The 19,933-nt window shown below is 40.1% G+C and overlaps 1 protein-coding gene across 1 annotated transcript in view; it reads left to right on the top strand.

Moving 5' to 3' along the window:
- Trim9 (E3 ubiquitin-protein ligase Trim9) overlaps positions 1-19,933 on the top strand; it is a 343,327-nt gene that overhangs the window by 9,935 nt on the left and 313,459 nt on the right. The window lies entirely within an intron of this gene.

Here is a 19,933-nt window from a genome sequence, read left to right as displayed (position 1 = left end):
TTCTCAATGGACTGTAGTTGGTTTCCTGTAATCTCACCCACCAGGTTCTGATGATCTTTTCAAGAACACAGTTGAAGAGTATCGGGGATAGCCCATCACCTTGTCGGACTCTTGTTTTGATGTCAAAGGAATGCGAGAGACATCCGTGGAACTTCACCTTGGATTTTGTATCGGTCAGGGTAGCTCTAATTAATGCCAGCAGTTTCAAATCAACTCCAAATTCATTTAAGATGTTTAGCAGGACTTCCCGGTCAATGGAGTCGTACGCTTTCTTAAAGTCCACAAAGACAGACACATACTGCTTGGTCCTTAGTGTACAATATCTGATGATCGTTTTGAGATTTTGGATCTGTTCAGCTGTTGAGCGACATTTCTGAACCCTCCTTGGTATTCACCTATTTGATGTTCGACTTGTGCTTCCAAACGCTCCAGGATGGCAAGTGATAGAATTTTGTAAGTCACGGGTAGCAAAGATATTCCTCTGTAGTTGTTGATGTTCTTCATGCTGCCTTTTTGGTGTAATGGATGGATCAAAGCTATTTTCCAATCTTCGGGTAGGGTCTCCTTGTTCCAAATTACCTTATTAGAAAACCTACTCGATATATTCTCTCTGTTGCATGGAAAAGCAAAACTTTATGGATATGTTTTTTGGCTAGAAGACGAGGGAGCGAGTACATATCCGATATGCAGTTTATACTGTGATTGGAGAATCTTATAATGGATTTATAAAGTGACTAGCATAAGTACCCATCGTTGACGGAACCATTTCTTATCATGTGCACGATTATATTTTTTGTCCATCCTTCATATTGTTCCCCATATTCTGGGGCGCACATGCGGGCATGCCTCTCCCTGTCAGCTGTTTTATTTGGCGCGCAATACTAACACCATCTATCGGAGATCAGTATTAACAGAAGAGACAAAACACATTACAATAAATAAGAGTCAATAACTTATAATGTTATTGTTGATCAGTGATATGGAGTTTCGATATTGTAGGTCTTCACATCTAGCTTTCCTCTTGACTGTGATTTTAGAGCATCGGGTGTGAAGGGAGTCCTCCTTTCATGACGTTCCTTCACGACTTTTTCTCATTTCGATAGTCATCTTTAGAATTTTCCCTGTCAATATGGGCTGATGAGGACGAGGTTTTTCACCTTAAGACAATCATGACAATAACACCACCATCGCCATTTAACATAACTGAACAATATTTCCATGTTATGATGGACTAAGCAACAAAAGTCTAAAGTCATGAATATATCTGTTATCATAGCCGGTACGGTAAAATTGTATAAGACCTAAGTGATCGTAAATTGTATTCTATACAACGTTTGTTATGTAGTGTTTATCGACAGGACCAATAATAACATATTTTGAGAATGAAATTTTAGGGGTTCCCCTAAACTACAATTTCACCCTGCGTGAATACAATTATTTATGGCCTAAATTGTAGTGCCTTGTTTTCCAACTCTGCGTACCAATTCTTATTAAATTCTGTTTATCCATTCTCTCGTGATGCGTGTACATACATACATACATACATACATACATACATACATACATACATAGACAGAGATGACAAAAAAAATCGCATTTCCTCCTTACTTTGGACACGACCGATACAGAAATACCCCTTTTTTAATTCGGAGCGATGTACAGAGAGAACCCTTATTTTATATAAGCTATATAGATTTTCAATAGGGAACTTATAAAACTTCTCAAATACATGACTTATTGTAGTTCATTTGCTGTATTGTGGGTAGAATAAATCAGCTATTAAACTCGATCTCAATTTATTAGGGACCGAGTTATTCACACGGCGTAGTAAATTCATTTCACTTAATGTGAGAGTTGAATTTCATCTCAGAATTTTTAAATCTGCAAACTGCAATACAGTTCAAATGACAAAGACGTGATTTATACAGCCTATATTCATAAGATGTTAGTACATTTCTTGTTCCTCTGGAATCCACCTCGCAAAAGTATTCTTCATGTAGACTTAACGTACACATTTAACGCTACCAGACGTCACTACTGACCTATAGGTGACGAGCACTGGTTGCCATGGTTACAGTGGTGTCGTGGATATGAGGAAACCACGGAAAACCATTTTCAGATTTGCGGCGGTGGGGGTTCAACCCCTATGTCTTTTGGATTCAAGCTCACAGATGCACAACACTAAACGTGTAGCGAACTCGGTCGGTAGTCACACTATAAATCATCACTGACATACGTAATAGTGAACATTTCCATACACACAGGGTCGGCATCAGGAAGCGCGTCTGGCCGTAAAACTAGAGCAGATCTGTATGTGTTACGCAATTTGCACCTTTAACCTCATCAAAGTGTGAGAAAAATGGCAGAAGAAGAAGAAAAAATAATTTCTGAAACTTTGAAGTGCGCCCTTTTATTGTTGAAGTATAGTAGATAAACCTCAGTGTATTAACGATAATGTAGCCCTTCCTTTTGATTGTTTGTATCGGGAGACTGGGCATTTTTCAGGAAGTATACAGTAAGTCATGACGTCATAGGGTGACCAACTCTAAATTTTCAAATGGAGGACAAATTGAATTTTCATTTTTTTTCTTTTTTTTACAATTTGTTTTACGTCGCACCGACATAGACAGGCCTTATGGCGATGAAGGGATAGAGAAGGCCTAGGAGTGCAAAGGAAGCGGCCGAGGACTTAATTAAGGTACAGCCCTAGCATTTTCATAGTGTGAAAATGGGAAACCACGTAAAACCATCTTCAGGTCTGCCGACAGTGGGGTTCAAACCCACTATCTCCCGGATGCAAGCTCACAGCTGAGCGCCCCTAACCGCACGGCCAGCTCGCCCGACATTTTAATTTGTAAATACAAAGTTTAGTATTACATACATTATTATTATTGTTATGTTGATGAAGATGCTGAAATTGTAGCTGTTTTTTTAGTCTGATACTTACAATCTACACCCACTTTTGGCGGCAAAGATGAATAGTTTTCTTCTAATAAATAACTGTAAAACTCTCCATATGGCATGTTTTATAAAGTCGTACTTCACTATTAAAATACCCTTAACAGTCTCGGTCAGCAAACGGTTTCTTTCTTATGACCACTTTGTATTAATCAGGGAAAATACTCTTTCAACGATTGCATTGCAACCTGGAATAGCTAAGAAAAGAAAAAAAACTGGACATTAAGTAGCAAACAGTAATGCCTGTCGGACAGAGAACAAGCATTATAAAGGCGGACATGTCCGGCAAATGCCGGACGATTAGTCAGCCTATCCCGGTACCTTCTGTTCAAGGTCTCGTTCACACTGCTCTCATTAATGGTCAACGAGTCGTAACACCCCAATCATGCACCTCAAAAGAGAAATCTGAATTCCTCCTAAATTAAAGGTTCTTGATTGACAAAAGTGGAAATGAAGAGGCTAGAATCCATTTAAAAACATGTTTCCAGTATTCTTATTCTACGCCGTAAGGAGTTATGCCTAACATGTAGTGTGCTTATCACTACCTTCTAACACCCTTGGGTTTTAAAATGCTAATAATATACGGGATAAGCAGCTGTCCCTTGCGTCTGATCTTCTTTTTTTTTATAAAGGCAGTCTTCTTCCTCCTCCACCCAGTACAACAAGAAATATAAGAATACTGCGTGTGCGTGTGCTTCCACGGCCGCCCAAATATAGTCAGAGATAATATCTGGTGGGAGAGGCCTTGCTTGCATGCACTCATCAAGCTGCATTTTATTTTCAGGCTGGGGAAATGATTTAGGAGGCCGCGAGCAAAGAAAGCGCCCTTTTTATGGTACCTATTTTTGGTAGTTTATTATGTCCCCTTTAAATGTGTACACGAGAGCCTTATGTGCCATAAAAATAAACAAGACCTAACCGTGTCTTAATTTTCATCGTCAAAGTAATGGCGTTGTTGAAATTATTTCAATAGCGCCGCCGTGTTAACGTGACGTGGTTTCCCGTGTTTTAGAACTACTTCCTGTTTTTCCACATTACAAAAACACCGAAAGAAATGTGCATAGGTTTACTCTGACTTGTAGACTTAAATCTTCCCGAAAGAAAAAGTTGGTGATGATGATGATGATTATTATTTTATTATTTCGTTATGCCCAATTAAAGAGCACGTTTGAACTTGTTAGCTTGGCCTGACGGCTTCCCCTTTTCTTTGTCTACTTCTTCTTTCAAAATCTGTTTGTGAATTGAATGTGGGTTTTTTTTCCATTTTTCTGTACTTACTCCTTCATAGTGGTCTTTTTAGCTATTTTCCCCACGAATGTTTAATTTGCAACTAGAATTCCAAAGAGTTTACGACTTTTACGGCGTCGCCTGTAGTATTTGTTTCTTGCAAATTCTGCTTATTTTCTTCCGAGCGATTATTATTATTATTATTATTATTATTATTATTATTATTATTATTATTATTATTATTATTATTATTATTATTATCGTCTTTCTTATTATTGACGGGGATCGGAATATGAAGCCCGTTTTTTGCCATTATGTTTATACCATTTTTAAACAATATTTCTACAATAATATTTCTATTTGTCCTACTAAATTCCCGCAGTTCTAAACCTTATTACCAACTGAAATACAATTAATCTTTGTGGGTATTTCCGCAAAGTACTTTTCTTAATAATTAAATAAATTAAAGAGAAGAATTAGATGATAAGACAGCAGGGTTTGTACAAATTGCTTTTTTAATAATTCCTAGTTCCAGGTGGCTAAATTGAAATAAAAGTGGAACGTTTCCTTCACAAAATAGTCTCCCCCTCCCCCTCCACTCCCCCCAGCCCCACCCCCAATTGCCACCGCTGGTTGAGGGGAACATCATCCTTCGTAGCATACCACACAAGGCCAAGTGACATGGCTATAGTTCTTACTGTTTCTCTATGAACACGCTAGCATCACCCTGTCTACTACTAAAATATTTTTCATTCCTCCCCTGAAGCGGGGAGGCGGGCCTCTTAGACGATGATGCCGTCTCTCAGGCCGGGAGATTTGTTCGGTGAAGGAGATTTTCGGAGAAGGTGAGGGAGTTGGCGACCATGGCTTATACGAGGAACTGTCCCAGCATTCGTCTTAGTGTTGGAGAATGAAAAACCACGGAAAACCATTCTCAGGACAGCCGACGGTTGGGGCCAGCCGTGAGGTCAAGCCCGGTCACGTCTCCCGAATGCAGAGGCGTAGAGCCTCGGTACCTCCCCTCCTCTGCTTGGTCTGCTGGTCAGAGTGCAGAACTGTTGGACCACGGACCAGCCGTGGCCACTTAAGGGCAGAGACCCACACTTCATCTACCGACCCCATGATCGTGTCACCTTTTGGAGCAAAGCATTGCGAGTGTTGGCGAGCGATCTAGAGTGACACCCAGATACTTCGGTATCCCAGTGTATTCCAGTTCTCCTCTCATCCATTTTACACACAACTTTTGGTATGTTTCCTTATTTCTCACCTGAAAAGCACGTATCGTCGTTGCGCCTTGAAATACCGTTGTCACAATGCTGACCCGCAGCACATGCTTTACTTCGAACGAAAATTCGCTGATCTTTGTGGTCAGAGTTCTAAGATGAAATATTATCACATAGCGGGTTTTTCTAAGTGCAGCGACAATATATGAGTTTTTAAGGGGTGTACATGTAGTTTTATATTCCTGCTTTGTATTTTTGGCGGATATCGATCCACGCAAGGTACATAGGTTCAAAAATACACCAACTACTTCTTGGCAGTGGTTGTGTTAAATATTTTGTGTACATCTTAAAGTTATTTGCATACAGTCTGAAGATCTTCACGTGTATATCAACCTAAGCATTACTGTTGAATTCCGAGGGATTTTTCATTCGTTATCGGAATGCTGGCTGCGTGGAACGGCGCCTGGAATGTACGATAGAACGTGCTGGAGACTGTCAAGCGCTAATCCTGGCAGGTGATCCAATTAATGGCATCACAGGCGCTGTGGCTAATGAAGAACCTGCAGCGCTAAGGCGAGCAAAACGAAAAGAAATTCATAAACATACAGGCCCTAGAAAAGAAAGGCAGAGTTGTCTATAGAGGATTATAATGCATTCCTATTCATAATGCCTAGTATTTATCCCAGACTCTTCTGCCCATACCTTATTTACAGCCAAATAGCTGTTTCTTCTTCTTCTCCTTTCTCTTCTGCTTGTGCCTCACCGTTCTGTATGTTAGCTATCGTCATGCGGATTCCAATCTTGTTGATGGCTTTCCAGAATAGATCTTGTCAAGACATTTGATATGAGTCTGCCAGGTTCCTAACTAGGAGACCCGTCGGCTTTCTCTATCTCTTCCCGAAGATTTTCCCTTGCATGTTGAGCTGGAGTTTTCGGTACTTTCCTTAATACCTCATTATTTCCCTGAAATATTCTACATTCCTTTGTTTGATGGTATTCAGCAGCTTTTCCAAGCTTATGGGCGGGGGTCATCTGTAAATTTGTGTTACCTAGCAACCGTACAGGCTGTGATGTAACGTATGGATAGATGGGCAGAATATGTTACATTGCAACCGTGCAGGTTGCGATGTAAGGTGTGGATAGATGACCAGAATATGTTACCTAGCAACCGTGCAAGCTGTGATGTAACGTATGGATAGATGGCCAGAAAATGTTACCTGGCAACCGCGCAGGCTATGTCTTATGGCGGGTGGTCATCTGAAATTTGCAGCCGTTGATGGATGGCCATGGCAGAGAGATAGTTATGATCATTTCATTTTCACAAAGGGAAAAGCGGTTTCTTTTTCTCTTCATTCATTTCGGTTTGATCAGTCACACGGTCAACCACTGATACTACAAGGAGCCGTCTAAAATCCTCATTTCAAAGCCTTTGATCTTCTCCTCAGGTGCTTTGGTTGGTATCCAGGAATCATCTCCATTTAGATGGTTTTCCGTAGTTACACCATTTTCGCATAAAGGCCACGGTCACTTCCTTACCAGTCCTACCCTTTTCCCATCCCATCTTCGCCATAAGACATGCCAGTGTCCGTGCGACGTAAAACAGTAAGAAGAACACAGGTATCGATTATCTGTTATTGTGTCCGACTCTTTGGCTAAAAGGTCAGCGTACTGGCCTTAGGTTCAGAGGGTCCCGGGTTCGATTCCCGGCCTGGTCGGGGATTTTAACCTTAATTGGTTAATTCCAATGGCACGGGGGCTGGGTGTATGTGTTGTCTTCATCATCATTTCATCTTCATCAGGACGCGCAGGTCGCCTACGGGTGTCAAATAGAAAGATCTGCACCTGGCGAGCCGAACCCGTCCTGGGATATCCCAGCACTAAAAGCCATACGACATTTCATTTCATTTTCATCTATTATTGTCTCCATATCATTTTCCTATTACTTCACAGTATTGTTTTAGCCTTCTTCATTAACCATGATGTGGAGCACGATTTAATTTTCTTTCATCGACATTTTTTGTCTTAAAAAACGTAAACATCGCTGTTGTATCCGTTAGGTACAGTGGCTTATCTATGCTGCCTTGTCACAGAAGGTTGGCGACCATCGAGGAGCGTTTTGTCCTATTTTTTTTTCTTTTTGCAAGTTGCTTTACGTCGTGCCGACACAGATAGGTCTTATGGCAACGATGGGACAGGAAAGGGCTAGGAGTGGGAAGGAAGCGGCCGTGGCCTTAATTAGGGCACATCTCCAGCATTTGCCTGGTGTGAAAATGGGAAACCACGGAAAACCAACCTCAGGGCTGCCGACAGTGGGTTCCCATATCAGAGTTGCCGTTGCGAGGCTGTCGAATCACTGTCACAGGTTTCGCGCCCAGGATGATATTCCCTTCTATCTTGTCCTCTTGTCAATCGATTACTGCTAATAATGAAAAGCAAAGCACAGTCATCTCCGTACAGCCCTTGGAGGGGTGCAAGGTAAAGGCCTCCGCTATTCATAACCTCGGCACTTGGTGGGGTAGAGCGGTCAGCTGTACGCTCGGTCGATTTTCCCCCAGGAATTAACTTGGTACTCATTTTTGGTGTAGGCTGAGTGAACCTCAGGGTCATGTGCACCCTCGAAAGTGGTGAACTCGTTTCTTAAATTTTGTCAATGCCTAAAGGGGAATCGAACCTACGTCATTCTGGGTGAACCCACCACGCCTTTACCGCCTCAGCAAGGCATCCCCTGTTCAATAATAATAATAATAATAATAATAATAATAATAATAATAATAATAATAATAATAATAATAATAATAATAATAATAATTTTATGACCGGTGTCTACTGCCAAATGGTCAACTCCTTCAGGGAAAATTAGTCTGCATTGGTGTTGTAGAAACAGGCAGAGGCTGTAAACAGTTACCGCACTATGCAGGGGATGTCGATAGAACAGAGTGCCCGCAATCCGTTGCTAGACTCACCGGTAAGATGTATAGTAGAGCGGGTGGGCATTCTGTTTCATTACGGTACACCTAAATTATTATTATTATTATTATTATTATTATTATTATTATTATTATTATTATTATTATTATTATTATTATTATTGGATCAAATGGACCTACTTTGGACCACGCTTGTTCAACTATTGGGCTTTGATCATTGCCCAATATTGACGAATTTTCTGCCAGTGTAACTCCTTTCTTTCATCTGTCCAGGGGTACCTTTCCTCCGCGGTTTTTGCTGAAATACATGGACATCCTTCAGGGTATGTCGTACAGATCGTCCTTCTTGAAGATCTGATATTCCAAGTTCTTTAACGCCCTTCTCAGATTATGTCAGCCAAGTGGCACGAATCTTGTTGTTCTGCCAGAAGATGAACAGACGATTGATCAGTCTTTTGGGAGGCAGTCTTACTATATGGCTATAGAAACCTACTCTCCTTTTCCTAGCACAATCAGTGACCCTTTCTACATGTTCATAGAGCTCAGAATTATACCGTATACGGAATTTCTAATCTTCCTTTATCGGACCTAAGATCTTCCTACCGGACGAGTTGACCGTGCGGTTAGGGGCGCGTAGCTGTGAGCTTGCATCCGGGAGATGGTTAGGGGCACGCAGCTGTGAGCTTGCATCCGGGAGATAGTGGATTCGAATCCCACTCTTGGCAGCCCTGAAGATGGTTTTCCGTGGTTTCCCATTTTCACACCAGGCAAATGTTGGGACTGAATCTTAATTAAGGCCACGGCCGCTTCCTTCCCATTCCTAGGCCTTTCCTTACCCATCGTCGCCATAAGACCTATCTGTGTCGGTGCGACGTAAAGCAAATAGGAAAAAGAAAGATCTTTCTGATAATTCTCCTCTCTCTGACTTGCAGTTTCTCCATTGACCTCCTCGGTTCAATGAAAGACACTCCGTGGCTACAGAGCTTCTGGTCGTATGACTGACGTGTATTGCTTCAGTTTCAGGTTGTGTGACAGGCATTTTTTGTTATAAGTGTTCTTCGTCAGTCGATAGGCTAGTTGCAACTTGTTGACTCTCATAGATAATAATGCTCTTTCTGATAAGTGGGGTTCAATCCATTCGCCTTGATACTTACATTTTTCAGTTCTCTGATTTTCCCTGTTCTATTAGTATCTATTATTATCATCATCATCATCATCATCATCATCATCATCATCATCATCATCATCATCATCATCAAGCCAGTTCTGTGATTATAGTAAACTTTTATATGGAACACTCATTTTATTTTCATTTTAATGACTTGCTACGGGATGTTTACCAACGCATAATGAATGAACCTTATCATATATTGATCCGCTCCAGTGTACAAATTATGCATGGAGTTCTCGACCAACGCGACATCTCTCTCCGGTTTTTTCAACTGGAATTGGAGATGGACACGCTATAATTATCTTCCTCTGTTTTCATCAATAATTCGCTTAGTTTTCCATCTCATCAGAGTGAATGCTCTGTTGTTATCTGTTGGTGTCTAGAGTGACACCTCTTCAGAGAATAATTGTCTGATGCTTTTGAATTTAATGGCCTCACTCTCCACGCGAGTAATTTCACTAAGGCGTGGTATAAAGCTAAAGAGAGGAATTGTTTAATCTTGTAATGTTGAAACACTTATCTTGATCTCTGGTCTTGTCTGATGTTAAAATTAACTTCTCTTGCTTCTTATCTCCTTTGACACACTTCATTATTCTGCATCTTTCACTGGAACGTTATTATTCCAAAAATTATATCAAATCTGTCTTTGAGTAGCGATTACTCCAGTCGGTAGGTACTCCTGAGCTAGGCGACACTGTGCTAATTAATTTATTGTTCTCAGAAATATTGTTAAGGGTAACTTTTTCTGCCTCAAAGAACATCATTTAATTTGACCCTTCCTCTAGAGCAGGCATGTCAAATACGCGGCCCGCCGGCCACTTCTGAACTTAACAAATAATTGTACATTTTACATGATTGTATAAAATCCATAAAGCTTCCAAATCGTCTGAAGATTTCTCTTTCTTTAGTGATCCACTCTCCTTTGATACGCAGAAGGCCGATAAACCAAACCAAGCCAAACCCCATGGTGCAACAGCCCCGAAGGGCCATGGCCTACCAAGCGAACGCTGCTCAGCCCGAGGACCTGCAGATTATGAGGTGACGTGTGGTCAGCACGACGAATCCTCTCGGCAGTTATTCTTGGCTTTCTAGACCGGGGTCGCCATCTCGTCGTCAGATGGATCCTCAATTGTAATCACGTAGGCTGAATGGACCTCAAACAAGCCTCAAATACAGGTATAACTCCCTGACCTGGCCGGGAATCGAACCCCGGGCCTCCGGGTAAGAGGAAAGCATGCTACGCTTACACCGCGGGGCCGGCAAGAAGGTCGATAGCAACGTAAAAATCGAACTTAATGACATCCAATGCGATACTGCGCTGAAAAACAAGTTCAATGCAGTTGAGATCCTTAAGTTCCATTCTTACTAGAAGACCCGCGCTGCTCCGCAACATTCCTCACCTTTTCAGTAGTTTTATGAACATTCAGTACCGGTAATTTAGTTTATAACACTTCCTTCCTTAGAATATCCTCTGTGCTTCGACCATTCGGCCGTATCTGGTTGGGTTGGGAAGAATTGAGAGAAAGAAGAAGAGCTGCTCGACTAAGTGGTATGTTCCGAGCTGTCAGAGGAGAGATGACGTGGAATGACATTAGTAGACGAATAAGTTTGAGTGGCGTTTATAAAAGTAGGAAAGATCACAATATGAAGATAAAGTTGGAATTCAAGAGGACAAACTGGGGCAAATATTCATTTATAGGAAGGGGAGTTAGGGATTGGAATAACTTACCAAGGGAGACGTTCAATAAATGTCCAGTTTCTTTGAAATCATTTAGGAAAAGGCTAGGAAAACAACAGATAGGGAATCTGCCACCTGGGCGACTGCCCTAACTGCAGATCAGTATTGAATGATTGATTGACTTAACATTATTTCACACGATCGTGCCCGATAGTTCGACATACATTTGGTCGTGGCTGAATACTGACTCGCGTAAGTAGACACTCACTTTTTCAAGCGTTTGTCCCTGCTTTTTATTAATGGTCATACAGAAGGCTAGTCGAGTTGATACCTTCCCGTCCGTCCGTCCGTCCGTACGTAGATGGATTTCTCTTAGCAGCATGTAAGTTATTAGGAACGTTCTGCCATCTGTTGAGTATATTCAGAAGCTGGGGAAGGTCAGAGAGTATCTAGCAGAGAAGAGTATTCTTCCATCATCAGAGGAAGTGTATACTCTCTGGCTTGAGAGGTAGTAATCAAACATGGCTGCATGCAATTTCATTACTTGTTGTATACAAGGGACTTGGTATACAGTGACACAACATAAAGTTTATTGTTTCAATGATTTGATACAATATATATAAGAAATAAAACTGAATTCTTCTTGAAACTTGTTTGAATACACGCAGTTAATGTTGAAATTAAATCTTAAATTGAATGTCTGTTGCATATGTACAATTATACAATACGAGAGTTCTATATACACTTACTTCTATCTTGAGGAGATAGTCTGTTTCACTAATAAATTGTCCTGATAGCCAAAACTATCTTCTGTGAAATTACAAGCGTAACTTGTAGAGAGAGGCAGAATGTTGGTACTAGGTTTATACTTGCAAGGAACTTGCATTAATTTATTCAAATAGCAGTATGCTAAGGTGGACTTCGGAGCACTGGTGAGGACTAATGGGAGTAGCAGAATGCTATACTCGGGGCTCGACGTGGCTACGGGGATCAGGATAATGAGGCAATGTTCATCCAACAATTTGTCCACCTGTTCAAAACACGTTTTTAAGAGGAATGCCTCCGTGTCTGACTTGCGATGTGGCCTGGTCGTCGAACATTGGGGTAGTCCTGGAGAGGCTCAGAACGAAGCTCCTTATATATCGCTGGCTGACGTCATCGGTGAGCGTGCCAGGCGCAGTGAAGACACCTCGTAGCTGCTAGAAACTTCGGTGCTTCGGCGGGTTGCGGAGCTTGTAGGCGCAGAGCTTGCGATGCGGAGGACACACACAACATTACTGAAGATGAAAATTACATATATTAGAATATTAATGAAAGTGTTAGTCGCTTAGCAAACTGTTATGTACGGAATGTATTGCGGGTTAGGCAATTATTACTCAAAGTTGGCTGCACTTAGGGACCTATCAATGTCTCGTGATTTACCGGCAGGTAATTCCGGAGAGAATAAAACAGTAATGAAGCAAATCAGTCCTGTAGAACGGAGAGACGGATTTGCCAAAGCTGATATTTGTAAACTCTTTTAACATATAGATTTGCGAAGCCAGTACTCTGAAATTAGCCAGTTCGTAGTGAGAATACTAGCAGTGTTTGGATCTACGTATCTGCGTGAACCCTCCACGTCGTACGATGTCGGCATGTAAAATATATCTGGTGATATTGTTTGCATGACAAAATCAATTAAAACTCACCCGTAGACGACCAAAAGAGAGGTTCAGCTTACTGTGCCTTCTAGTAGGACCAGAGTAAAACGGAACGTCGAAATCGACGAGCAGACAGGCAGATGGCGTCAGACTAAAATGTCTGCACACGGTAGCTGAGGCCATATTATTTTTATTATTATCATTATTATTATTATTATTATTATTATTATTATTATTATTTCAAGAGAGTGCAATATTAAGATATTCCTGTGCTTCGTGGACTACAAGAAAGCCTCGAACACTGCGACAGTGAGAATTAATAGAAACTGTTAGTTGTAGGGAGTAGAATTTTTAGTTTTAGTGAAGGGTGGTGCAGCTTATGGTCTGGCTATCCGCCTCTGCAGCATCACCAAATTAGTTTAAGTATGGAGTAAGTTGTTTTATAGAGTGAAGTAGTTTTAAGAGAAATATAGTAGATTTTTTAGTTAAGGGTAGGGTGGCACAGCCCATGGTATGGGGATCCGCCTGGGCGACGCCACCAAATTAATTAGGGCATGTAGTTAGTAGTTTTAAGAGACATAGATTAGATATTGTTTGCTTAAAGTTTTGTTTTGTTTCCGTGTGTTTTGTTGTCTTTATTGTCTGTAATCCGATGGTGGATACTAGGGTGGGCAATAAAGAGAAGTTCATAATTCATAATAGAAACTCCTCAGACATCTTTTCTACTACTGCTGGAGTGTGACAAGGTTGCATTCTCTCCCCCCTCCTATGTTATGTATACAGTGAGTACATTATGAGGGAGATTCTCGAGGATTGGAGTGACGGCATCACAGTTGGTGGCAGGAAAATTAACAATCTCAGACATGCGGACGACACTGTGATCATTGCAGCAGATGGTCATGGCCTACAAACCATCATAAGGAGGTAAGACGAGCGAAGCAGAGAATATGGTCTTGAAATCAACAATAAAAAGACCAAAGTGATGATTGTAGATCGTTTTGATAACAACAGACATGCCATAAAAGGAATTACTGATTGTGAGGTTGTCAGTCGCTTCGAGTATCTGGAATTTGTTGTCACAAATACCGGAGACTGTGAACCTGAGATCCGTAAGCGCACTGCGATTGCGTGAAATTCAACAGCAAAACTTTCGCATCTGGAAGGACACTTCCATGACTTCCGAGACAAAGCTCACCCTCATTCCCTATCGCGACCTATGCAGCAGAAACTTGGACAATGAAGACGGCGGATCGCCGCAGGATTGATGCTCTAGAAATGTGGTGCTATAGGAGATTGCTGCGAATACCATGGACAGCGCACCGTATTAATGAATCGATCCTGCAACAGCTCGGCATCAGAACAAGACTGTCGACCCTTATCAACCAAAACAAACTCAGATATTTTGGTCATATTGCCAGAAGACAGGAGGCAATGGAAATACTTATCATAGAGGGAAAAGTCGAAGGCCGAAGACCTAGAGGACGTGCGCCGTTACGATGGATGGACCAGATCAAGATCTTGACCAGGATGAGCTTACAGCAAGCAAGTCACCATGCCCAAAGCAGAGACTCCTGGAGGCGCACTTCACCAAAAGTATTGATGCGTGATGCCACTACACCCTTTTAAGAAGGGTTCGACTCAAAGAGATTATTATTATTATTATTATTATTATTATTATTATTATTATTATTATTATTATTATTATTATTATTATTATTATTATTATTATTGGGACATATATGCATCAACATTTCAGATAAACAGGTGCTTCAGCTTCTTGGTGATTATTGGAACATTAATTAGGGCCTAACTAGTTGCAACAAAGAGAGAAAAACCTACACAATCATATGATAAAAATTTGAACTCTCTAACGGGAAATATGAAGCCACTCCGCCATAACACATATCTGTGTCGGTGCGACGTAAAGCCAGTAGAAAATAAATTTTAAAAATATGAAGCCAGAAAGTTTGATGTTCCTGAATTACACATAGGTGTGTGCGAGGTCTGAAGGGGATATGGTGGTGATGGTGGTGATTATTGTTCTAAGTGTACAGTAAGTACACCTACGTAACCATCCTCTATAACACTAATCAGAGAGAAAAATCGAAGGGATCCGATACTTCTGAAAACGAAAGTACCGGCCAAAGAAAGACAAGGGCCACGAAGGGCGCAAAAATGAAAGACTCCCTAGGTCTCGAGTGCTGTAGTTCGGAAAAGAATAAGAGTTGACCAAGGAAGGTCGGATAGGATAGATGAAAGTTAGGAGCCTGGCACAAGTACGTGGAAGCAATGGCAGGACTCAGCTAAAGGTCCCGTGTTCGCCAACCCACGCTCCCAAGTTGAAAGCCCCTGGAGCCCCTTTTAGTCGCCTCTTACGACAGGCATGGGGTACCGTTGGTGTTATTCTACCGCCCCCACCCACAGAGGGAATTAACATTAATTCAGTCTTTTTATTTGAAATCGTCCACGGCGGCTGCTACATTCTTCCTATAGAAATTTACTAGACGCTCAAGTTATCTTGAGTTGAATTACTGGCGACAGATGGAAATTTAATATTTTCTTACTTCTCAGTGCTAATCACTGACTCAAGGGAGAAAGTTTTCTTTCGTAAAGAATGACTCTGGAAGAGAGTAATAAAATAAATTAGTTTTATGCACAGCCAAGTTCCCTCTGTCTGCTTGATATATTTAATGTCACGTTGAAATGAAGATTCATTCCCAGTTTCGAAACTTAGTTGTATGTCTGTGGTGAGGGAGAGATCTGTCACCAAGTGGCCTACAAGGATAATCGCATCAGACTCGCAGCAAACTTGAGACACTAATTTCTAACTGTTTGTTTGGTTTCTGCTGTGTAATGGAAGTACATTTCTGTGTACGTGCGCGTTAGGCCCAACTCCCATGACGCTGTGTGCCATTCATGTTTTCGACGGCTAATACTGCATCTACAAGGCTTCCCATTTCCTGCTGCATGCTTCTACTCTGGTGTGTTGTTTGTATCATGGCTGCTTTAACAAAGGAATGGAGGCTTTTCTACACGACATGGCTTGTGTGTGTGGTAATCTTTTTATTCTTTACGTCCTATAAGGGGAATCCATTGGGGACTGCGAGAACAATCTGGTATTTTTATTTCACCCTCACCTGGTGGCTTGATTAATGGGATTATAATTCTTTTTTTTATCAGCATAGCGCTCTGCATCAAACTTCAAAAATGAGAAGCTTATTTATATAATGTACCAAATCCGAGTGTAAAATTTTACAGAAGAGAGTAAAAACAATATTGTAAAGGCTAAGCCTTGTCGTGGACGCCATAGAATGATGTCTATGTTGAGCCAGTCTTTTCAACTCTGCGTAGGTCTTGCTTTTCATCCTCAGAAGCAGGTTTTTGAAATAAGACACTCTTGGTCATCCTCTTCCTCCTTTCCCGCCAATTCTTCCTTCACTGATGTTACAGTGGAACTCCATTAATTCGTTCATTCACTCAATCAGTTGGTGGCTATCTGTAACTGGGTGAGAAGAGAGTTCATTCATTCATACACGAACACGACTCAATCATGACATCATTAATTCATTTCAGTTCATTCATTCATTCACTCATTCATTCATTCATTCATTCACTCATTCATTCAGTTCAATCTCTTATGAAACTCTCTTCGAAGTTAGTGGTTACCCGTGACTGGGATGGAAGATATATTTATTTACTTATTAATTAATTAATTAATTAATTAATTCATTCATTCATTCATTCATACAGAACGGCCGGGTTCCGCAGCGGTAGGCTGAGAGCATGCATTCAGTTCATTTCATTCATTCAATCAATCATTTACTCATTATGGAATGCTCTGTCCAAAGTTGGTGGCTATCCGTGACTGGATGAGAAGGGTTTCCATTCATTCATTCATTCATTCATTCATTCATTCATTCATTCATTCATTCATCAACTCATATAGTCAGTATTTTACCATTCAGTTCATTCAAAATATATGTTGTATTGTTCCATCATGCTAATCAGTTTAAATTTATAGCGGAAATCTTAGGACTAAAGTGCGGATATGGAATTTGGATGACAAGTAGATCACATGAAATGTATCAAGTTACAGAAAAAATCAGGAAACGACGATTACAATTTTATGGGCACTTGTGTAGAATGGATAATAACAGGCTCACAAAGACAAGTTTAAACTTAGCTTAATCAATGAAAAATCACAATAACTGTCTAAAATAAATTATTGAAGACCTGAATGAAATTGGTATTAATGAAGAAACCATTCAAGATGGAATAGAATTCAAAATCTTAGTACACAAACACACATTTTCTGTAATGCCCACACGACTAAATACAGGATGGACTGAACAACGTAAAAAGGAGCACATCAAGAGGATGAATAAATATTGGGAAGAGAAGAAGAGAAACCAAAAAAGTGCTAATAAGTTCAAACGTGCTCCTTAGTTGCGCATAACGAATCAAGAATATGTTGTAGTTGGAGGATCACTCTGTAAAGATTTGTGCCACAAAAGTAAGCAGTAATACAACTTGGGAAGGGTAAGTTACATGTTTGTCCTAGACTATATAACTCTGTTAATGTCTACGACAAAATAAATAAATAAATAAATAAATAAATAAATAAATAAATAAATAAATAAATAAATAAATATTTAAATAAATAAATAAATAAACCTTAAAAACTACAGTTTAAAATTGGGTTGAAAGAGTTAATAAGTTTAACTGTAATGTTTAATGTAGTAATAGATAAATAGTAATAAGGAAACGAATGCACTTATCAAAACACAGTTTGGATTACCATAAATGATTACTCCCTGCCCAGTTTCATGTGATCCGAAACTAGGGGATGGGAGTATTCTATTCTGTTCTATTCTATTCTATTCTATTCTATTCTATTCTATTCTATTCTATTCTATTCTGTTATGTTATGTTCTACAAAGGAACTCCTCATGCCGCAGAACGTGACCAATGCATTTTATTTTCCTTTTTGTTTTTACAAGATCCCGTTTTTCTCCTATCTCTCTAAGGATTTTGGTATTGTTCTCCATTTCAGTCCAACTTATCCTCTACATTCTTCTCCAGATCCACATTTCAATTGCCTCTAGTCTTTTCTTTTCCTGCTATCTTATCCTAAAGTCCAGCTTTCGCAACCGCACAGAAGCACGCTCCATACGAACGTTTTTGCAAAGGCCTTCCGATTTTGAATATCTATACGTTTGTTGGCCAGCAGATGCTTTTTATCTTGGGAGGCTCTGTTTGCCATTGATATCCTTTCGTGACATGTGATATGCTTCGATTTTATCACTCGCGATTAGGGTTCATAAGTAGCAAAAACTTGTTCAATTTTAACAGAGCCAATTTTGGTGTGTGTTATATATCTTGGATTTACATTTTGTAATGTTTTTGTTTTGTTTTCCTTGCATTAATTTCGAGGTTCCATTTGCCTAAAGTTGCTGCTAGTATGTTGATCGTTCTCTGCATACTTATGCCCGTTTCTGCTACTTTGGCAACATCATCAGCAAGTCTTATACGCGTAGAATGTTTCTGTTTACCATTAATTTTGATTCCAGCTGGTTTCTCTTTCGTGATTGTCATGGCTTCCTCGATGAACACATTGAAGAGATAAGGAGAGAGTGGACATCCTTGCCTAACTCCTTACAGTGTTAAGTTTCAACTGAAAGTTTATCCGAGCATTTTTATTATCTTCAGATAGAATTAATGCATCATTATACAAATTATTTATGTTGAAGCGTTTGCACTTTAAGAAATATTCAAGAGAAACGATGGATTTTGTAGTTCTTGGCACTTAAACTCTAAATACTTCCACATGAAAGACATACATTTCACTGCAGTCATCAGAAAAATTACTGAATTTAAATATTCAAGGATCAAAATTAAGTTATCTGCAATGAAGGCACGAATCAGTTAATTAATATTAAATGTAATAGAACAACGTAAAATTTTTAAAAACTCGTTTCTGCTGGTCACGTGCCCCGGAAACGGCTCCTCATTGGCTGCATGGATACGTTATCTTTTATCCAATTCACCCCTTGAGATTTGGTCATTATTGGCATCAAACGTGATTTTCAACGCCTTTCTTGGCAAGGATTTGGGACGTTCTGACGATTTCTTTCTCATTCATATTATGGAGATTTCTACTGACGTAGGATTTTGAAATTTTTGGATTTGATACCTTTTGGAAATACACTTCTCAAATGCAATTTTGACTTTCCAACAATTTGTTTAACTGATCAAATAAATAGAGTGAATATATATTTTCATATGAAGGTGGCAGAATTTTTCACTCTTCGACCATATACTAACAGAATAGCTGTTAACGAATTACAGAATAATGTAACGTAGGGGAGGCCTAGCTAAATCCTCAATACGACTAATTCACAATAAGTGAAATATCATTTTACTAAGCCTTTATACCAGCGTGAGGTGAAGGTCTGATCGGCTTATTACGTCCTATAAACATCTTGTGTTTTGATGGTAAGAATTGTAAATTATACGATGGATCTCCTTCATGGCAGCACCAAGAACCTTCGGTACCTGATCTATTGACTGTGTAAGAAAGACAGGCCACTTTAACAGGAGTACTTCTGCAGTATTTTTACGAATTATTATGTAGTACACTCACAATTATATTTGGGAATGAATGCCAACAATTCCCCAATTTTTGGATTTCACAGTCTCTGTCCTCGGTCAACATGATCTCTCCACACAGTGCACTACTCAACACTGACAACTGAACAGCGGTTAGATAACAGCAACAGTTGAACAGTGCTAACCAGCTCTACAGTGTTCCTCATAACAACGAAAATTAACACTGCTCCTAATCTACTCACACCTACTGTTCCACACACTGACTCCACGTCGGTACCCATACAGCACTCCACGGCAATACACTTACAGTATTCCACTCAGTACTCCATGGCAGTACACATACAGTATTCCAATCAGTACTCTATGGCAGTACACATACAGTAGTCCACTCAGTACTCCATGGCATTACACATACAATACTCAGTACTCCATGGCAGTACACATACAGTATTCCACTCAGTACGCCACGGCATTACACATACAATACTCAGTACTCCATG

The sequence above is a fragment of the Anabrus simplex genome, chromosome 9, assembly GCF_040414725.1.
Source record: "Anabrus simplex isolate iqAnaSimp1 chromosome 9, ASM4041472v1, whole genome shotgun sequence".
Classification (NCBI taxonomy): Eukaryota; Metazoa; Arthropoda; class Insecta; order Orthoptera; family Tettigoniidae; genus Anabrus; species Anabrus simplex.
Note: the sequence above shows the minus strand (reverse complement) of the source record. Positions and strands in the feature narration are given on the sequence as shown.